The 21,085-nt window shown below is 41.8% G+C and overlaps 1 protein-coding gene across 1 annotated transcript in view; it reads right to left on the reverse strand.

Annotated features, from left to right (window-relative positions):
* Positions 1-10,807, reverse strand: part of MAPK6 (mitogen-activated protein kinase 6) — a 50,831-nt gene extending 40,024 nt beyond the window's left edge. The window contains exon 1 of the mRNA XM_036116642.2: positions 10,637-10,807. The gene's annotated coding sequence lies outside the window, so the exon portion shown is untranslated. The remainder of the gene's footprint in view (positions 1-10,636) is intronic.
* Positions 10,808-21,085: the final 10,278 nt, after the last annotated feature.

A 21,085-nucleotide genomic window follows, 5' to 3' on the forward strand; every position in this document is an offset into this window, starting at 1 on the left:
TGTTAGAGGCCAAATGCTAAGAAGGTCATTAATTCTGCCTGAGGATACGGAGGAAGGCTTCTAAGTGAGGTCGCCACGGGTGACCTTTCATGAAGCTGGATCAGAAGGAGCCCAACATAACCGGAGGGGGCGAGGGAGAGGGGGAGAGCGGAGGGAACTGTGAGAGCGAAAACAGGAAGGAGGAGAGCACCTGGCTTGTTGCTGAGCTGGGACTAGGCCTGAATCGTAGAATTTGGGAAGGGGTGTACTGTGAGATGTAGTGGGAAATGTAGATTGGTGCCTTCTTGGGACCATTTGGATGAGAGCAAACTTGTTTTATTTACCACGGCCTATTGGGTCAGGGAAATTTATGTAGGTATTTATGAAATTAGAGACGCGGGTCAGCATATTTTTTCAATGACTTAATCATTTCTGATGAGAACCAAACGTTTGGCAGTCCCTTATCCATTATTAGACACATCTTCAAGCTTCAAGCTTGAGGCAGATAACCACTTTAAAGATCACATAGTAGCTTGAAGTTAAGTGGTTGGGATGGAACCTGAATGTTTTTTATTTTTTATATTTAAAGCAATACCATCTGAGTACCAGGTGTGATAAAGTGAGTAGATAAAACCAAGAGAAAGGGAAGGCCTGGTCCAACTTGTAGGATTTCTAATTTGTGGGTGCAGCCTCTCTGCAGCAAGAGCTCCTTACCTGTGACCACTATACATCTCTACTGTCCCTGCAATAGGATACTCTCAGATTCCTGAGACACCTTTCCTTCCTTGTCCATTAGTGCTTCATCATCACCAGGAGGAGGTAGGAGGAAAATAAATAAATACTGCGTTTTCCCTTGAGAGCTTATAATGTAGTGTCAGCTCCTGACTTCCAGCAAAGACCACCAAAAGAACCCGTTGATCAAACAAAGCTAAGTTTATTGCTTACAACAGCAAGTGATACCACTGTGTTGACAGTCTTAGTAGCATCTCAAAGAGGGAGGTCAAGTGTAGAATAGAAGATTCAGGGCATCTGGTTTAAGACAAGTCTTTCAATGAAAGCATGATTGAGACTGAACTAAATTTGTGATATAATCATTTAGGATGATTACAGGGAGGGGAGAGTTTTGAAGCAAGCCTAGAAGAGTAAACAGTTGTTTGATAAACCCAAGAGTAATTGTGTTGAGGAGCAGGCTCTTTATCCTGATGAAGGCTATGTCAGTCAGTAGTCTATTGTTCAGATAAATAAGACTTTGAGGAAGTTCCTGAAACTGCAGTTAAGTTATTTGCAACTTCATTTTCTTGGGCAAGAATTTCTTGGAATTCAAGTCATGTTTTTGCAAACAGTGGAGTTGTAAAGTCATGTTACTGTAGTCCGTCTGAGTTCTTAATCCTATTGTATGTCAGTAAATAGTCTCAGTTCTCAGTTTTTCAAACTGCAGTTTATGAATCAGTAGTAAGTAGTGAAATGATTTTGGTGGATTATGACCAGCATTTTTTTTCTTAAGGAAATAGAGCAAAAAACTAGAGCATTGCCCACAATAAAGGGTAAATATGGTTTTGTGAAACTTTTGTTTCCATTATGTACTATATTTCAACAAATCTGAAATGTCATAAATTATGACACACCATTACTTTATGTACTGTTGTTTGAAAGGGAAAACAACAACAACAAAAAAGGAAGCAATATCTCTTATCAAAATATGATACTCTATTGCTATATCCTGATTTCAGAAATAATAACATAGAAGTATTTCTTAAACTTGATGAAATAAGGTATATATAAATGTGCCAATTGGATAACAATGTAAAATGTATTTCTACTTATCACCCGTTATTACTACAAACTATGCTATTGTTAAAAGAGTCTGAAAGCCACTATTGTAGTGGAGTAATGCAGGAGAGGATCAAGTAAGTACACCATAAAGCAGCATGAGATGAGTGCTTCCAGAGCAGAAATGCAAATTACCTGCTCTTATTGGAAGGAACAATTAATGAGAACATCAGGAAAGGTTCAACTAGAAGAGAAAATATCTGAGCTGGGCTTGATTCCATCAGGAAGGGTAAGGAACAAGATTTCTGAATGAGAGAGCAGAACATACAAAGGCAGGCACTTGGGTGGCTCAGTCAGTTAAGCATCCGACTCTTTGATCTCAGGGTGGTGCGCTCAAGCCCCACATTTGGCTCCACCCTAGGCGTGGAGCCTATTTTTAAAAAAATGTACAAAGGCATAAATGTGCAGGGCACACTTCGGAAATGGAAGAAATCTGACAGGCCTAGGGGAATGAAGACAAGTTAGTGCCAGACTGAGAAGGCCTTGATTTTATGTCAAACTTCTGGATTTATGCTAAAGGAAGTAGGAGACAATGCAACTAGTAGATAATACAACTAGTATTTTATTTTATTTTTTTAAGATTTTATTTATTCATTTGAAGAGACAGAGCACAAGCAGGGGGAGAGGAAGAGGGAGAAGCAGACTCCCCACTGAGCTGGGACCCCGACATGGGGCTCAATCCCAGAACCTGGAGATCAGGACCTGAGCCACCCAGGCGCCCCACAACTAGTATTTTAGACCGATGATTCTGGCATATATGGGAAGGGTAGGTTAGATGAACAAGAAATTGGAGACAGGGAGAGGGTAGGAGAATCCATTGTTTTTTCTGCCCTGCATCCTTAATCTGATAACAATACTCTGATGTCCTCTAAGAGCCACCCTTTCCTGAGTAAGTCAGAATTCTGTCACAGTGATGGAAAACCCAATCCAAACTCTGGTTTAAGCATGAGAGAAAAAGAAAGGGAGAGAATGTGTCTCTACTGGGCACAGAAAGGAGACGACAATACAAGTGATATTCTTGGGGCAGAATCAGCTGGTCTTGGTGAATGCTTAGATGAGTGAGGGGTGAGTCTGGAGTCACCCAGGAGCTCCCACTTCACCTATTTGAGTTTAAATTCCCACATTAGGCTACTTGTTTTATCTTTTCCCAATTTGATTATTATCTTCCTATTAAGATAAACTGCCAATATCATGATTTGCAAGATGGAGGGAAAAACAGATTTTAAAAATACAAGCCACTAAGCTTGATGCCAATCCCTGGAAATTTTACAATATAAATCATTGAACACAGTGTGTTAGGGAAAATATAACTGTTAGTAGGAGTCATGGATTGTTTTCAAGTAAATCATTACAAAGAAATACCACTTCCTGGGGCATGTGGGTAGCTCATTCGGTTATGCGTCTGACTTTGGCTTAGGTCATGATCTCAGGGTCCTGGGATGGAGCCCTGAGTCAGGCTCTCCATTGGGCAGGGAGTCTGCTTCTCCCTTTCCCTCTCTCTTTGCCCCTCTCCCTGCTTGTGTTCTCTCTGCCTCTCTTTCAAATAAATAAATAAACACTGAAAAAAGAAATACCACTTCCTTTCTTGATAGGATTATTACATTACTGAACAAGTATTGGGCAATTCAAAAAGTCAAAACATCTTTTGGATGAGATGAAGAGATAATGGGTTTATATTATTGCAAACAAAGGTTGATTCAAACAGTGCTGACTAATGGAGTGACACAAATCTTGAGGTCTTGAGTTCTCAAAAAAAAGTAATATAGACTTTCTTTTTCCCTTTTGGCCAGTCCTAAGTAATATTTTTGTCAATATTTTGAATTAAGATACCAAATTTAAGAACTCAAAGAGATCAGAAATGATAGATGACAGAATAACTATTCAAAATCATGTTTGTTTTTTGTTTTTTTTTTAAAGAGATGACATTAAGGTTAAATGTAAGTACAGTAAATATAAAGTGTAGTATCTTTGTTCAGAAAAATCATTTGAGGGCGCCTAGGTGGTTCAGTCGGTTAAGCATCTACCTTCAGCTCTGGTCATGATCTCAGGGTCCTGGGATTGAGTCCCACATTGGGCTCCCTGCTCAGCGGGGAGTCTGCTTCTCCCTCTCCTCCTACCTCCTCCCCCCCGCCATCATCCTCTCTCTCTCACTCTCTCTCTCTCAAGTAAGTAAATAAAATCTTTAAAAAAACTCATTTGAAAAGGGCCAGGATTTGGGAGATTCAGCTTGACCTGAAACTGTGACAATAAGTTACAGATCTTAATGCAGTGTGAGCAACCACCAAAAAACTAACATAATGTAAACTGTGTTAAAGTGAAACAGCATGCAAGTCACAAGTGTACCAGACCTGTGCTGCTGAGGTCAGGATTTCTGAACTTATGTGTTCAAATGTAAATATCACATAAAAAGAGCTACCATACGTAACAAATTAGGATTCATTTGGAAGAGACAACCAGGAAAAGTGGAAATCTTGTCCTCTGAAGAAAAGTTGAGGGAATTGGGTCTACTTAACCTGCAGAAAAGAGATCTGATAAACAGTTCTTACGCAGAGGAGAGAGTAGATTTGTTCCGTGTTGGTCTGGAGTTCAAATCTAAACAATCAGGAGGGCAATTTTCAAGAGGAAGATCTTGGCTTAGCGTAAGAAAGGACAGTTTTGAATATTGGAACTGAGCCACAGTGGACAGGACTTCCTGGTGAAGTGAGCTCCATATCACTGGAAGCATTCAATCAGAAAACAATGGCCACCTGTCAGGGATGCTATAAAAGGAATTGATGGGGGGAGGACAGGCTTGCAGAGAGGTGATAATATCCAAGGTCTTCTCTAATGTAAAGCTTCTATGTGTCTATGTGTATACTCTTAATTGAAAATAATTGCTCTCTTAGACATGGTTTCTAAAAGAACATATTGTAATTTGATTTGTAAATAAAATAACTTTCCACTGAAGAAATTCATTGCCGGGTACAGTTGATTCTTTGTTCATGGTAGCTTTGTTCTATAAAGTCATCAAGAACACTGAATTAGTGACTGCTGAGCCATTGCTCCTAGGGGAAATACAGGATTAGGTTCCTGCAAGCCTCTGGTCACAACACACACAACATTTTTGTCAACCCAGTCAATATAATTTTGTTTTATGTGTGTTTCTCTTTAGAGCCACCTAATTTAATATATATTGTTGATCGTTAATATTTAACTCATGACCAAAAGCACTATAACTCATGCTAAATGAAGATTATCTAACATATTTTCTCTGGAAGGCATATCACACCTTTCTTACACTTAGGGACACTACTCACCACATCAATATTATGCTTAGAGGCCATTTTAAACACCTAAATCACCAACAAAGAAGAAAAAAAGACAAAAAACATGGCACTAAATAGACCATGGAAAAGACACTTGTTTATAGCATGAGAGTTGAAACTAGAAGGCAGAGTACTGCCTCATTCAACCTCAATGGGAACATACACATAGGGCAACAAATATTTCACCACTCTGTGCATGTCGGCGAATGACTGTAAAAATACTGACAATTGATTTTGCTTTGCTTGTGTTCTTAATGGATTGACATCTGGTTTATAGTTCATACTCTTTGGGACAAATAAATTGAAACAAGTAGTTAAATTTGCACACAGAATCTGTGAATAATGAGCATTGACTGTAGTTAAAAATTATGAAGGGTGGGACATCTGGGTGGCTCAGTTAAGCGGCCAACTCTTAGTTTCAGCTCAGGTCATGGTCTCATGGGTCATGGGATCAGGCCCTGCATTGAGCTCGGCACTCAGCAGGGAGTCTGCTTGAGATTCTCTCCTTCTGCCCTTTCCCCTGTGCACACATGCACACGCTCTCCCTCTCTCTCTCTTAAATAAATAAATAAATCTTTGGGGGGGGCACCTGGGTGGCTCAGTGGGCTAAGCATCCAACTCTTGGTTTCAGCTCAGGTCATGATCAGCAGGGAGTCTGCTTGAAGATTCTGTCTCTCTGCCCCTTGGCCCACCTGCGAGCGTGCGCGCGCTCTCTCTCTCTCAAATAAATTTAAATTTAAAAAAAATATGAAGAGGATATTTTCAGTCAAAATCAATTGAAGCTGTATGTAAGGTTCACTAAGAGGCAGATCAGTTGGATGCTCTTTTGCATGGGAGACACCTATAAATGAAAATCAGAGATCTCACATTTAACTTGATGAGACAACAAAGAGCTTTCCCCTAGGGAGAATGGTAATAGTATCATTTATCAAGTTCCAACCAAGTAGCCTGTTTCAGGTAAACACTTTATAAACATTGTATCATTCTCTTAGGCTATAATAAATGGGATTTTGTAGAAAAGCTGCAGTAAGCTACTTTAATTTTTTAGACAAAGCCAGGCTTTCTGTGTAATAAAATTGCTTTCTGACACAAAAATCTGTACTCTTCTTGAATAATGGTTATGTAACTAAACACTTAAATGTACTGGGAAATACCTACTGGAGTAATTTTGAGAACAACCCAGGCTTCTGCCACATGACTACTGTAAATAAAAGGAAAATAGACATGATGTCCTTTAGCTCATCCACAGAGAGTGATAAATATTTTGAACTGTGGGGACAAAGCAGCTTTCACTATACAAGGTCATTCCCTTCCCTTTTGTACTCCAAAATAGACAAGTTATCTGTCACTTGGGGAAGAAGGGAATCGCTATCTATAACTCTAAGTAAACTTGTGCGGAAGATTATTTACATTGATCATTCTGAGTACTCAAGTAATCAACTAGTTTATAATATGGTGTAGTAGGTCTGCCTTCCACAATCCTATCTTTCACCTTCTATTTGACTAATGTTTTGCCACCCGGTCGTTGGCACGACCGGCATACCCTTTCCTGAAAATGTCATCATCCCTAGAGGTCAGTGCCCACCTCTGGGGGCTTGACCGAAGCCATCACGGTGTCGAATAATACCCTAGGTGTGGTGTCCTGAAAGGAAATTGCCCAGGCCCTCAGGAGGCCTAGGATCCATCTGCCCACCCTGGGTAGCTCTATCTTTGTGAATGCCCACTCTAGGCTGCCACAGGCCTCTGCCCCCTCCCCCACCCTTCCCACTCCCAGGGCATAATACAGAACCCCACATTCAGAAAGATCCCATGCTTGGTTTAATACTCCATTGCTGCCACCTTGAAATGCCTAACAATTTTATCTTTGAACTCGTGTTTCGTAGTGCTGTTGATGAGACAATGGAGCATGCATGTGAGCAAGAGAGGACACAATATGCACGTCCACTGTGCCTTGCCGCCCCATTCACATACAGCATTCCCGGTGCCCCATGAGCACAGAACTCTGGTAGACCCACAACGGGCTGGGGTTCAGTGAAACAAAGCAAATTAATACAAGGTGTGTTATGCCTACAGCTAAATAAGTGGCGGTGCTGATAGCTCTGAAAGGCCATGTTTCCACTGAAACCAGAACTTGCTTTGAACACAGAAAGAAGGAATGGCATTCTAAGAAACACAAAAGACCAAGGAACCCTATCGTACCTTTTCTTTCTTGCGTTTCTTCCCTGTATTAGCCAACCACCTATGCTGAAAACATTTTCGTTTCCTTTCAGTCCTTTCTTACTCCTCAGACAGTATTGGTGGAATGTGTGTGTATCAAGAAGTGAAATAATAATGGTTAAGTCAGTTTTCTGCAGTGTTTCCACTGCTCTAGTAAGAAGAAAATATATATCCGTGTCTAACTACAAAACAGAAATTGTGTCATTTTGGTGATTTCACATAGGAGTTAAATGCGCTTGTATTTCAAACTGGCATTGTACAATATAAAATTCATGCTAATAACCAAAATATTTCCTTACTTGGAATGATATTAAATAGTTGTAATAAACTGTCTATCTAAATTAAAAACACCAGAACAAGTCGAGACAGAGAGAAAGACCAGAAGAAAGGAAAAAAGCTTTCTGTTTTAGTACCTTTAGACGCATTTTTTTTTTCTTTTTGAACAAGGGGCCCCAGAAATTATGGCTTTGAACCCCTCAAAAGAATCCCAACAGCCCTATTCTGAAAAAGGTGAGTTGGGGAAAGACTCCCCACCTTCTCCCACTCTCCTCACTGACAGGCTTAGGGCGGGAGAGATGAGAGACTATCTCTGCCCAGTGGATAAGGCATTCGAGGCTGCCACAGCGCCCAGCCACCCACACTAGGAGCTGCATTTCCTGTAGTAAACACACTGGCTTCATTACTCATGGAGGTAGGAAGTGGGGGAGGAAGGAAGACCTTCTTCCGCTGCTGGTGCACATTTTCACCGTAGAAACAATGCTGTGGTCACAGTTCTCATTCTCTCATAGAGTTGATTATGTGCTAATGGGCTCCTAAGAGTGGGCCTGAGAACCTAACCCCGGTTTGTCACATTGTTTCTCTGGGGAAAATGTATTTTCAGTTTTAAACAACCAAGTTAGAAGTCAACTTTTGGGAACATATCTTGATCTTACAGGAGCTGTCTCTACCTTCCTAGCTCAGAAATGCTAACCACAGAGAAGGATGGTGTCTGTAAGACCTACGTAAACAACTAAACGTTAATGAGAAGGTTATTAAAAGTAATAACTTCATAGGGCGCCTGGGTGGCTCAGTCAGTTAAGCGTCTGACTCTTGATTTTGGCTCAGGTCGTGATCTCAGGGTCATGAGATAGGGCTCCACGCCCGGCGTGGAGCCTGCTTAAGATTCTCTCTCTCCCTCTCCCTTTGCCCCTCCCCCTGTTCATGCACAGCATACTGTCAATCAATCAATCAATCAATAAAATTAATGCAATAACTTCACTTTATCCTCTCAGTGGTATGAAGAGTCCAATCCTGCAGATTTGTAGCTGGAACAACTTGACTGCTGGTTCACCAGGGGTGATTGGCCTCTGGCAACCAGCACATGCCTACCAAACCCTAGAGACTGTGTACGCAAACCAGATGCCAATCCACTAAGAACACAAGAAAAGCTGTGCTCATTTGGACTAAAGATCCAACCAGTCTGGTATTCTCTGACAATGGTTGTGAACTTCTGTGTTTTATTCATTGTAAAGTTGAGTATAGGGCCTGAATATAATGTTCTCTCAAGAAATGTTTGTTGAAAATGAAGTGTTTTTGAATATTGTAATTGCTCTCTATGACATAAATTTCAGAAAGGTAAGGATTTCCTCCAAATATCCACTTATTTAATACTTTTTTTTTTAATGCAACTGTCTTCTTGGGAATGTATTTGATTATTTTAATGGCCCTTTATTATGACCTCATGTATCTATGAGGCTCCTTTTTTTTAAAGTTTTGAGGCAGAATTCGGTGCATCATTCCGGGTATAGCTTCATTATCATTTTGTTGAATGTAAGAGAAAACAATGCTTTCAGTTTTATTTTCCACATTCTTAGCAACAAGACCTAGCATTTTATATGACTTTAAGAAACAGTCAACAATAACTTGTGGTTCTCTTTCTCTCTCTCTCTCTCTCTTTTTTTTTTTAAGTAAGCTCCACACCCAATGTGGGCTCAGACTCATGACCCTGAGATCAAGAGTTGCAGGCTCTACCAAATAAGCCAGCCAGGCGCCCCCCATGGTTCTCTTTCTTGAAATAAAACATAGCTCCAAACTCATCTTCTTTTAAGTATGCCTCAGACTAACAATCCTAAATACATTATCCAAAATTAGTATAGAATGAAACTCATTTGCCATACTTCTGTCCACTCACATAACTTTGTGCAATTTATCTTTTCTTCAATTTAGATCCATCTGCTTGGTATTTACTACACTGGAGAGCCTAAGGACATCTCAGCCCAGTGACGTTTTTTATATGAGCCTGCTTCCAAGCAGTCCCTGAAAGTTTTTTTTTTAAAGATTATTTATTTATTTATTTATTTGAGAGAGAGAACGAGAGACAGAGAGCACGAGAGGGAAGAGGGTCAGAGGGAGAAGCAGACTCCCCACTGAGCAGGGAGCCCGATGCGGGACTCAATCCCGGGACTCCAGGATCATGACCTGAGCCGAAGGCAGTCGCTTAACCAACTGAGCCACCCAGGCGCCCTCCCTGAAAGTTTTAAATAAGACAAGTCCCCCAGCAGTAATCTTTGAGGGCTCCACTTTGAAATCAGAAAAATCCATCTGGTATCTTGGCACCAACAGTAGATAGCAGACCTGAGTGCTGGCCCTAGTTCTGCCACTTATTAGTTGTTAAGCTTCAGGCAAATCATTGAATCTTGTTTTCTTTTTTTAATGGTACCAATAATACCTCCCTTGCAGGGTTGTTCCACAGATCACCTGAGATAATGTGTGTGAAAGCACTCTGAAAATGCTAAACAACCGCATAAATAAGGGGTGTTATTAACATTTTCATCCAGAAGCTTGCCTGGTTAAAGCTTGGTTCTCTGAAGTTAAGCCAGCTCTCTCTTCTTTCATTCAATTCATTCCACAGATATTCTTCCAGTGCCTACTTTATCCAAAATAGAACTTTCTCCCCACTTTCTTGGTAACTTAGTTGGCTAAGATTTTTTTCCCATTGTCTATTGTGTAAATTGGTAGAAACTTTTTAGAAAATGCAACGTTCACTGTTTCCATGCTTATTTCTCTCTCAAAGAAATGTGGTCAAATAGTGAAGCATGAGACATGCTCAAGCCTGTTGCTGCAAAGGTGGATGGCCAGAACACAGTCTCTGCCTGCATCTCCCCACTGAAAGCAAGAATCCCTTCTACTACTCTCGAGCTAGGAGAGACAGGAGGGAGAGCCCAGCAGAGGTGCAGCAGAGGGGACAGTGAAGAGGGGATGAGGAGTAACTGTGTACGACCTCTCGGATCCCAACAATCAGTATTACAATAAATAAATTTACTTACATGAAAGTGGCTTGAGGCAATCTCCTTTAATTTAGTCTGTGGTCCATTCAGCAAAGACAAATGTCTTCCATTTTTAGAAGCTTCTGATGAAGACTGATAGATACTGTTTCCAAAGGAAAAACAAAAGGCAAATGATTGCTGGGGAAGAGGGAAAAAGACAAAATTTTAAAATGATTTATCTGTACAGCAGGTTATGAAGGGGGGGAAAGGAAGAGATTAAAATGGTTCTTTCCCTCCTCCCTCTGTGACTCAGAGATTCATCCTAAAAATAATTTTCATCCCCGTTTGGGGAAGCTGAGCGAAGACTCACATCTTCACATTCCAAGTTCCATGACGGCCTTGGACAGGGAGGGAACAAAAGGAAGGTGAAAAAAGGAAACGGTAACTATTAAAGGTAATCTGGAAAAGACTTTACCTATTCAGAAGAGGTGAGGTAAAATTAAAATCACAGGCTAGCTGTGATGAAACAAGCATTTTCTGTTCTTGCCCTAGTCTGAGGTATGTCGTGTCAGCAAGGATGAAGCCTCAACTTGCCTTTCAGCCTTATTTCCCACCAGCTCTTCTGGTGATCCGTGTTTTACTCATTCAAATGAATTTTTGTCTTTCAACATCCTTCCCCTTGCTTGTTTTCTTTTATTTTTATTTTTTATTTTTGTTATTTTTTTAAATTTGGGTATAATTGGTCATTTCCCTTTCTTTGTATCAGCAATAGGGCGTTCTTTTTTAGGTGTTTCTTTAGTCATATTTAATTTATATAAGTATGTTCATTTTTTACAGAAGATTTTTGGGATGCCTGGGTGGCTCAATCGGTTAAGCATCTGCCTTCGGCTCAGGTCATAATCCCCAGGTCCTGGGATCGAGTCCCTCATCGGGCTCCCTGCTCAGCAGGGAGCCTGCTTCTCCCTCTGGCCCTCCCCTTGTTTCTGCTCGCTCTCTCTCTCTGACAAATAAATAAATAAAATCTTAAAAAATAAAAAAAAGATTTTTATTTTGAAAGTATGTTTTTGCTATTTTTTAAATTAAACTTACAGAAAAGTTGTGCATATAGCATAATATATAGCATAATGAACTTTTTTTTTTATCTGAACAATCTGAGAGTAACCTGACATGATATCTGGTGGCAGACATTGAGCTGCATGGACCAGAGGCCCTTCAAGGAAGGACTTGTTGCCCAGCTGTGGGAACTGTGATCAGCACACAGCTGTCAGCTGTCATCTCCTTCAGGGTTTGCTTCATCTGCAGAGAGCCACCTTGCCCAAGGAGATGCCCCTCTCCCAGGTGGCCCAAATTCAACGGCTGATCATGGCAAAGATAGAAAGGACTGGCTATTTTGGCCCTGTGTAAGACAACCTTGACGGGCCATTTCCACTCAAAAGCTCCCAGTGGGGTTAGCTGAGCCTATCAACCTGCAGCTCAGATCAACTTCTACCTCCGCCCAATCCCGTTTGCTTCCCCTCCCATCCACAGATGTTGATCCCAAGAGCTCTCCCTAATAATCATCCTGAACACTGAAGTCCGCCTCAGAGTCTGCTTCCTAGGAAACCCAAACTGCTGCAGTTGGAGCCAGGAGAGGTCTGAGAAAGCAGACAATAAAATGGAGTTTTGGATCTGGATCACTCGCCACTCAGCTGGTAGGAGGACCTCGTCACTGGTGATAGATGGAGTACAGATCACCCCTGGCACAAGGTAGTAGCCCAGTTGTTAAGACTTTCACCAGTGGTTAATTGGGATAGTATACCAGTGAAAGAGAATGTATTAGCTGCTGCACTATGTGGAGGAAAGAGTAACTGTAAGGGGATTGAATGGCTATTGTTTAGCTCCATTGAAACTTCAGGCAAAGAAATAAAAAAGCTGAGAGAGTGACTAGCTGACAGCTGAAAGCCAAGTGTGAGAGCCAGAAGGTCTCTTTCATAGCAAGAGGCTTTCATTACCTGTAGCAGAATGGCAGAGAAAGCTGAGGACCAGATTGAGCTAAATCATTAGGTAGCCAAGCTCCAAAGTTAAACTACCAACTAAAGTAGGTCTCCTATGCTAGAGACAGCACTGTGGGTGGGAAAGAATAAGACCCTGGCACATGGAATGCGGACATCTGAGTTGATGCCCCCCAAAATCTTGAATTCCCAGATTTCTCTTGACCCTCTGAGCCTGCAGAAGTAAGCTACCCTTCCCTACTAAGAGCTGCATTTTCCCCTTGCTTGAGACAATGCCTGGGCCTCTTGGCAAGACAACATGTCACCCCTCAGGATCTGCCCCCACCTACCCTCCTATCCACTAAATCTATAACTAGGGTTAAGGGGCAGCATAACCCAGCTGGGGACATGCTAGGCATGATAAGGGAGTTAAGAAACCAGACCCCAAAGGAGCAAAAAGATCTAACCAGCACAGACTGCAGGAAGTAGGGGAATACATGTGGGACTAGATTCTGAGAGTACTTGATTAAGGGGGGGATAGAACATGAGATTAGATAACAATTTGTGTGTGCTCTCCCAAAGTATAAAATTTACACCCTGAAAAAGCCCCCAGGAAATGGTGCAAACTTGCTAGTAAGATGGCTTCTATGAAGCATGGTAAAAGTGATGACCCATGCTAAGTGAAGTCAAAATATCATAAATGTCTTGGCAGGTGGTAGAGGAAAGGATTAAAATGTTAAGAGAAATATGGGGCACCTGGGTGGCTCAGTCGATTAAGCATCTGCCTTTGGCTCAGGTCATGATCCCAGGGTCTTGGGATCGAGCCCTGAATCGGGCTCCCTGCTCGGTGGCGATTAGATTAAAGATTAAATTAATTAATCTTTAAAAACAAAACAAAAACATAGCCAACCAAAGAAAAATAGGTAATTTCGACTTCATCAAAATTGAAAGGCTTTGTGCTTTGAAGAATACCATCAAGAAGGACTCCTGGGTGGCTCAGTCGTTGGACGTCTGCCTTCGGCTCAGGTCGCGGTCCCGGAGTCCTGGGATCGAGACCCGCATCGGGCTCCCTGATCCACGGGAAGCCTGCTTCTCCCTCCCTATCCCCCCGCTTGTGTTCCCTCTCTCGCTGTGTCTCTGTCAAATAAATAAATAAAATCTTAAAAAAAAAAAAAGAATACCATCAAGAAAGTGAAAAGACAACCCACAGGAGAAATTATTTGCAAATCATGTATCTGATAAGAGTCTAATATCCAGAATATATATCTGTATCTATATCTATCTATCTATCTTTACTCAATAATAATAAGAGAAAAAACCCAATTCTAAAATAGGCAAAGAATTTCAATAGAGATCTTTCCAAAGAAGATACACAAATGGACAATAAGCGCATGAAAAGATGTTCAACATCAGTGGTCAGTAAGTAAATGCAAATCAACATCACAGTTAAGGGGTGCCTGGGTGGCTCAGTCGGTTGAGTGTCCAACTCTTGATTTCAGCTCAGGTCAAGATCTCAGGGTCCTGGGATGGAGCCCCATGTCAGGCTCTGTGCTCGCCACAGTGTCTACTTGGGATTCTCTCTCTCCCTCTGCCCCTCCCCCTGCTTGCATGCGCTCTCTAAATAAATAAATAAATAAATAAATAAATAAATAAATAAATAAAATAAACCACAGTGAGACACCACTTAGCACCAACAGAATGACTATTAGAAAAAAATGGAAAATAACAAATGTTGGTGAAGATTTACATCTTGGAGCCCACATACATTGCTGGTAGAAATGTAAAACGATGCAGCAAGTTGAGAAAACAGTGACAACTGCTGAAATAGTTAAACATAAAGTTACTATTTGGCCCAGGAATTTCACTGCTAGGTAATACCCAAGAGAATTGAAATATATGTCCCCACAAAAGCCTGTATACAATTATCTATAGCAGCATTATTTATAATAGCCAAAAAGTGGAAGCAACCCAAATGTCCATCAACTAATGAACGGATAAATAAAATATGCTGTATCTATACTATGGATACTGTTAAGTTATAAAAAGGAATGAGACTCTGATCCATGCTACAACATAGATAAACTTTGAAAACATTATATTAAGTGGAAGAAAGCAGACATAAAAGGCCACATGTATGATTCCATTCAAAAGACATGTCCAGAAGAAGCAAACCATAGTGATGTACAGTAAATGAGTGGTTGCCAGGGGCTGTCGGTAAGGGAGAATGAGGAGTGACTGCTGATTGGCACAGGGTCACGTTTTGGTGTGATGAAATACTCTAAAATTGATTGTCATAATGGCTGCACAACCTTGTGAACATACTAAAAACCACTGCTGGGGCGCCTGGGTGGTTCAGTCGGTTAAGCGTCTGCCTTCGGCTCAGGTCATGATCCCCGGGTCCTGGGATCGAGCCCCACATCGGGCTCCCTGCTCAGTGGGAAGCCTGCTTCTCCCTCTGCCTGCCGCTCCCCCTGCTTGTGCTCTCTCTTGCTGTCTTTCTCCCTGTCAAATAAATAAATAAAATCTTTAAAAAATAATAAAAATAAATAAAAATAAAAAATAAAAACCACTGTTGTATACTTCAAAATGGAGAATTTTATGTATGTTCATGTTACGTCAATTTGTGAAAAAGGGTTCAGGGAGGTGGGAGTGCTGGTGTGGCTGTATTATGTAAGATCAGAAACCCCACCAGATGACTGTTCCACAGGAGGACCTGGAGTACAGTGTCTACCAAAGCAAAAAGAATGTGTTGGTAAATGGCACCAGGATCACGGGGAAGTCTAGTGGTGGTTTCTTTTGAAGGCTGGACTTATAGTAGGGGAAGCTGTTATAAAACTGAGCTCCTTATTAGCAATGGAGATAATATAACCCAGAAATAATTAACCAGATGGCATCATGCAACTGTCAGAAATCATGTGGATACAATTATGATAATGAGTGGCAAGATCAAAGGGGCAACCGTGAGTACCTGACCTACAGAGAATTATGGAGATAGTTAATAAAACATGGTGTCACTTGCTGAAAAATAGATGGGCAGCCAATAAGGGTACTACTCAGTCTGTATAAACAAAAGAAAACAAAGAAGGTGAAAGGAATGGAATATTTGGGGGCAAAGTTCCTGTATACTATTGAAGTTAAATTGGAATTAATCTGAACTAGGTCATTATAAATTAAGATGTTAATTGTAATACCCCAAGCAACCACTAAGAAAATAACTCAAAAGATAGATACATATGTACTAAGTAAATAAATAGAAAGAGAGAAAGAGAAATGACAAGGGAATTAAAATAGCACATTGGAAAATATCTTTTTAGCACAAAAGAAGGCAATAACATGGGAATAAAGGAACAAAAAAGACATGGCATATAGGAAAGGAAGCAAAATGGCAGATGGGCAAATATAAATCCCACATGTATTAAATGACTCAGCCAGTTGATTCTGCTTCTATCACTGACCATACCATTGATGGACAATGCATACATGAATGAAGTGGCCATGGTGACAGAGACTGAGGTTATTCTGGGTCAATAGCATGGATTCCTACTTATCAGGACTCATCTAACTATTGCCACTGCCAAATGTCCGACTTGACAGCAAAAGACTGATGCTGAGCTCCTGATAGAGCACCATTCTTCAAGGAGACCAACTACGCAGTTGGTGGCAAGTTGACTGCTTTGGGACCTTTCTACCTTGAAAGGACCAGTAATTTATCCTAATGGGTAAGGGTTTAAATGTCTCATCTTCAGGCATCACCCTGGCCTTACACAATGTTTGAGCCACCAGCAGGGGACGTCCCATAACATTGCATCAGACCAAGGAACCCAACTTACAGCAAAAAAAGAGTGTGAGAGTAAACTTATGACACTGTTATCTAGTGGTCATATATATCACTTATTGCCGCAGTCCAAAGCTCCTGGCCTGATAGAGCATTGGAATGCCTTGCTGAAGGCACGGCTGAAGTATTAACTCAGATGAAATGCTCCGAGTACCATCTTCCAGGATACGTGAAACCTACTGAATAAAAGATCTTCATATGGTGCTGTGTACCCAATAGGAAGAATACATGGGTCTGTGAGGCAAAATATGGAAGTAGGAGTGGTCCTGCTTATCATCACTCCCAATGGCCCCTTGGGGAATTTATGCTTCCTGTTCCTGCTATTCTGGACTCCACAGGGTCAGAGGACCTGGTTCCTAAAAGGGGAATATTTCTACAAGATGGTACAGCAAAAGTCGCTTTGATTTACTAGCTAAAACTGCTGCCTGGGCACTTTGGGCTCCTAGTATTCAGGAACGAGTGGGCTGTAAGTAGAGGACCAAGCTTGGCATGGGTATTTACCCTGATTATTAGAAGGAGTTAGGTTTGCTGTTATACAATAAGGGTAGGGAAGAATATTGATGAAGAATAGGTGGAAGAAAGGCAGGCAGGGACAAGGGGTCCCCACCCTAAGAGGAAACCACCCTCAAAAGGATTTTACGCCACCCTGGAAGGAGCCCTCCACCCTTTCCCACAGGATAGATAGATGACAAAAACCTGTTTGGATGACAGGCGCATGGAGGATTAATCAGATTAAAACAGCCCACCAACAAGCCCATAAAAACCCCTAGACTTAGAAATTTCCATTGCAACCCTCTCAGGTCCCCTTCCTCTTGGGGAGCTTTGTACTATCGCTCAATAAACTCTGCTTTGCCACCCATCATTCTTTGTCTGGTCTACCACTTCAATCTTCGAAGTGGCCTGACCAAGAACCACGGGCACTAAAGAAAAAGAAATCCTTTAACACCCCAAACCAGCTGCAGCAGAGGTCTGTAGCTTGTCCTACAAACCTTCCTCTTCTAAGTTTTCCCAGGAGGACAGGCTCATCAGAAACCTGGAGAAGCTACTCCTCAACAAAAATGAAGTAGATCCGAGAGCAGCACAGGGAATGAACATGGAGATGAGCCACTGAGATTTCCCTTTGCAAGACTTCTTGTCCGGGTCACTTGGAGGACCGTCAGCAGACAGCCTTCAGTTACCAGCTCCTACAGCTGCAGAGAGCTGCCTCATCAAAGCTCACACCCTTTGGGAAATGGCCCATGGCCAATGCCAGATCAAGGCCTGAATTTAAAGCCCGGCCCTTGCAGTCTGGTTTGGGACAATAATGAAAGGCCATTTCAGCTCCAGAGCTCCTCATGGGGTTAATTGAGGCTGCCAGCCTTTCCTTACATGCAGCTTGCTTTTCTTTCTGTCCAAGCCTGTTTCCACCTCTTCCCTTCCACAGGTGTCAATACCAAAGGCACTCCCTAATAAACATCCTGGACACTAAACTCTGACTCAGAGTCTTCTTCCTGCAGAAGCTAAACTGTGAAAATGCCCTGTCATCTCAATTACTTTAGGGTGTGTTTCTTGATAATGAGAATTTTCATCTAGATAACCCCAGGAGAACAATCAAAATCAGGAATTTAACATTGATACATGTTACTATCTAATCCTCAGCCCTCCTTCAAATTTTGTTAGTGGTCCCAATAATGTCCTTATTTTTTTTTTTTTTTCAGAGAGAGAGAGAGAGTGTGTGTGTGTGTGTGTGTGTACGTGAACAGGGGGATTGGGGAGGGGCAGAGGGAGAGGTGAAGCAGGCTTCATGCTCAGCACGTAGCCGACGACGTAGGGCTCGATCTCAGGCCGCTGAGATCATGACCTGAGCTGAAACCAAAAGTCAGACAATTAACTGACTGCGCCCCCTGGCGCCCCCCCCAGTAATGTCTTTCTTAAGGGAAAAGGATCCTGTCCAGAAATTACACATTGTATTTGTTGTCTCTTCAGTCTTCTTCAGTCTTGAAGAGTTCCCTAGTCTTCCCTTTCCTTTCATGACCTTGACACTCTTTTAGATTACAGGCCATTTTTTTTTTTTTTTTGGTAGAATGTCCCTCAATTTGGGTTTATCTGGTTTTTTGTTTTTTTTTTCAAGATTACCTTCAGGTTACGCCTCACTGGCAGAGCTATTAGAGGAGTTGTGCTTTGTTCTTGTCATTGCATCCTAGAGGTGCCACGTGACTGATTTGTCCCATCACTGATGGTGTGATTAAAATGATGTCAGCTAGGTTTTTCCACCGTAAAGCCACTCTTTTTCCCCTTTATAATTAAGTATTTTGTGGAGAAGTACTTTGAGGCTATGTAAACATCCCATTCTTCATCAAATTTCCTATTTATTCTTTTATTTATATCCCTATTGGCTATGGAATTCCTATACTGTCATTATTTTGATACTCAAACTGTTCCACATTTGGCCAATGGGAGCCCCTTCACGTTTGCTCCTTTATCCTTTCGACATGTCTCCACCCTTCTTTTTACACTGCCTTGCTTGCTGCACAAGATAGTCCAAGCTTATTTTATACTTTCCCTGCCCCAGCCCTAGAATCAGCCATTTCTCCAAGGAGCTCTTGTTCCCTTTGGTGGAGAATGACATTTAGAAACTAAGATCTCAGCATTAGATGTGCTCATTGCTGTTGAGGTGTCACTGTTCTCAGGCCCTTTCAGTGGACAGAGCTAGGGACTACATGAAATACATGTATGTATATACACAAATACACATGTGTGTATATGGATATCTGTATTTATCTATGTTTACATAAACACACATTTGCATCTATATTTATTTCTGTATGTACACATATTCAAAATCATGAGTTCACACTGATACCTCTAATTCCAATCCAACATCAACTAATTCATTCTAGTTTTTTCACTTTTCATACATTTTTAACTACCATCTCTACCAGTGAGAAAACTGACTCTCATTATCCTGACTATTTCTACTTGTTTAGTCAGTCCTTCTGCACATAAACAACCTCCCGTGATTGTTCCTTTCCCCTCTGGTATGGACATGCTCCTCGCTCTGCACTGGGCTACTGCTCTGCCCAGATACCTTCTCCATCTTGCTTGGGCTCCAATGCCCCAAGATGGACCACCAGGATGAGGAAGCCTACGTGGTCACCTTCCTCTCCCTGATCTGACTCTGACACCCGTGCCAGGTGGCCTTCCTTCATGGATCCCCCCTCACCCACCTGGGTCTCTGCACCCACACTAGGCCTCCTCTCTCCTACTCCCCTTCCCTGCCTCATGTACATAGCTATCTTACTGCCCTTGGGCTCCAACACCTGGCACCAGGCTGCCCCCCTCCAGGGACTCCGTTCTCACCCTGCTCATGATATTACACTGGTATCCCCCTCCTTATGGGGACACCCTCCTCATCCCAGTTAGGTCACCATCTTACCCAGATGCCCTCCTTTCACCTCTTGACCACCATGATTCCACATCCCTACCACACCCCTACCAAAGACCTTGCTTGGCCTCTGTAATGACTTTCGGACTGATTTCTGCAGGAAGAAGGAAGAGAGTGGAAAAATGGAGGAAGAAGTAGCAGAACATTAGTTCATCTTTTAGTTAATTTTTTAAAAAGTAATTTTTCTGAGATTCACTCCCGTTTTAGTTTTTGGATAGATCTATTTCCGGCATCATGTCTGTCAAATTTATATTTGCTGGGAGAGCTGTCTGCTCAGGTCATTCCTTATCTATGACGGTTACCGTCTCTTCTACCAGAAACATTTTGATGGTTCACACAGGCCAATACATAACTGAAAATCCCCCTCTGTCATCATTCTTTTCAGTGGGGTTTTCAGCATAATACACAGATATAGGCAAGCATATTTGGGGGAAGGGCATCTTGCTTCAATACTTTCAACTTCTTTTCCCTGTTTCCTTTTCTCCTCTTCCTAACAGCACTCTGCTAATCTTGTGAGGTTCATTTAAATGGAACCTCAGGGAGCACCTGGGTGGCTCAGTCGTTCAGCATCTGCCTTCAGCTCAGGTCATGATCCCAGGGTCCTGGGATCGAGCCCCGCATCGAGCCCCGCATCGAGCCCCGCATCGAGCCCTGCATCCCTGCATCGGGCTCCCTGCTCAGTGGGAAGCCTGCTTCTCCCTCTCTCACTCCCCCTGCTTGTGTTCCCTCTCTTGCTGTGTCTCTATCAAATAAATAAAATATTAAAAAAATAAAAAAAAATGGAACCTCAGTTGCTTTAACTTTCTGCTAGACTTTTTCTCATAGGAAGGTACTTCAAATGTCCTAAAGCTCTATGTACCCCAGATCCCAGGAAGAGTGGATTATTCACCTCTCTTCAAATGTCCCAAGCTGTTCTACCCATGTGCCTTTATCCGGTTCATCCTCTCATCACTTCTCCAAAGGTCAAAGCCCTACATCCTGCAAGGTACATTTCACACGCTACCTCCCATCAAAGCCTTTGCCAATATCCCCAATTCAGGACCCCCACAGAACTTTGTATGCATCTGTGATACATATCCTTTCCTGACATATTCTAATCATCATTCTTAAGATGCCAGAAATTAATTCCTTAGGTTACAGGTACCATTAATTTTTCGTATCTACTCCATGGAGGACTTGCACATAGTAGGGGCTCTATATATGTTTAATTGAAACATAATAAAGATTTATATTTTTTATATTATTTTTTCATTACATAGTTCAGTCTTCAAAACAGTTAA

This window comes from Halichoerus grypus, chromosome 8, assembly GCF_964656455.1.
Source record: "Halichoerus grypus chromosome 8, mHalGry1.hap1.1, whole genome shotgun sequence".
Taxonomy (NCBI): Eukaryota; Metazoa; Chordata; class Mammalia; order Carnivora; family Phocidae; genus Halichoerus; species Halichoerus grypus.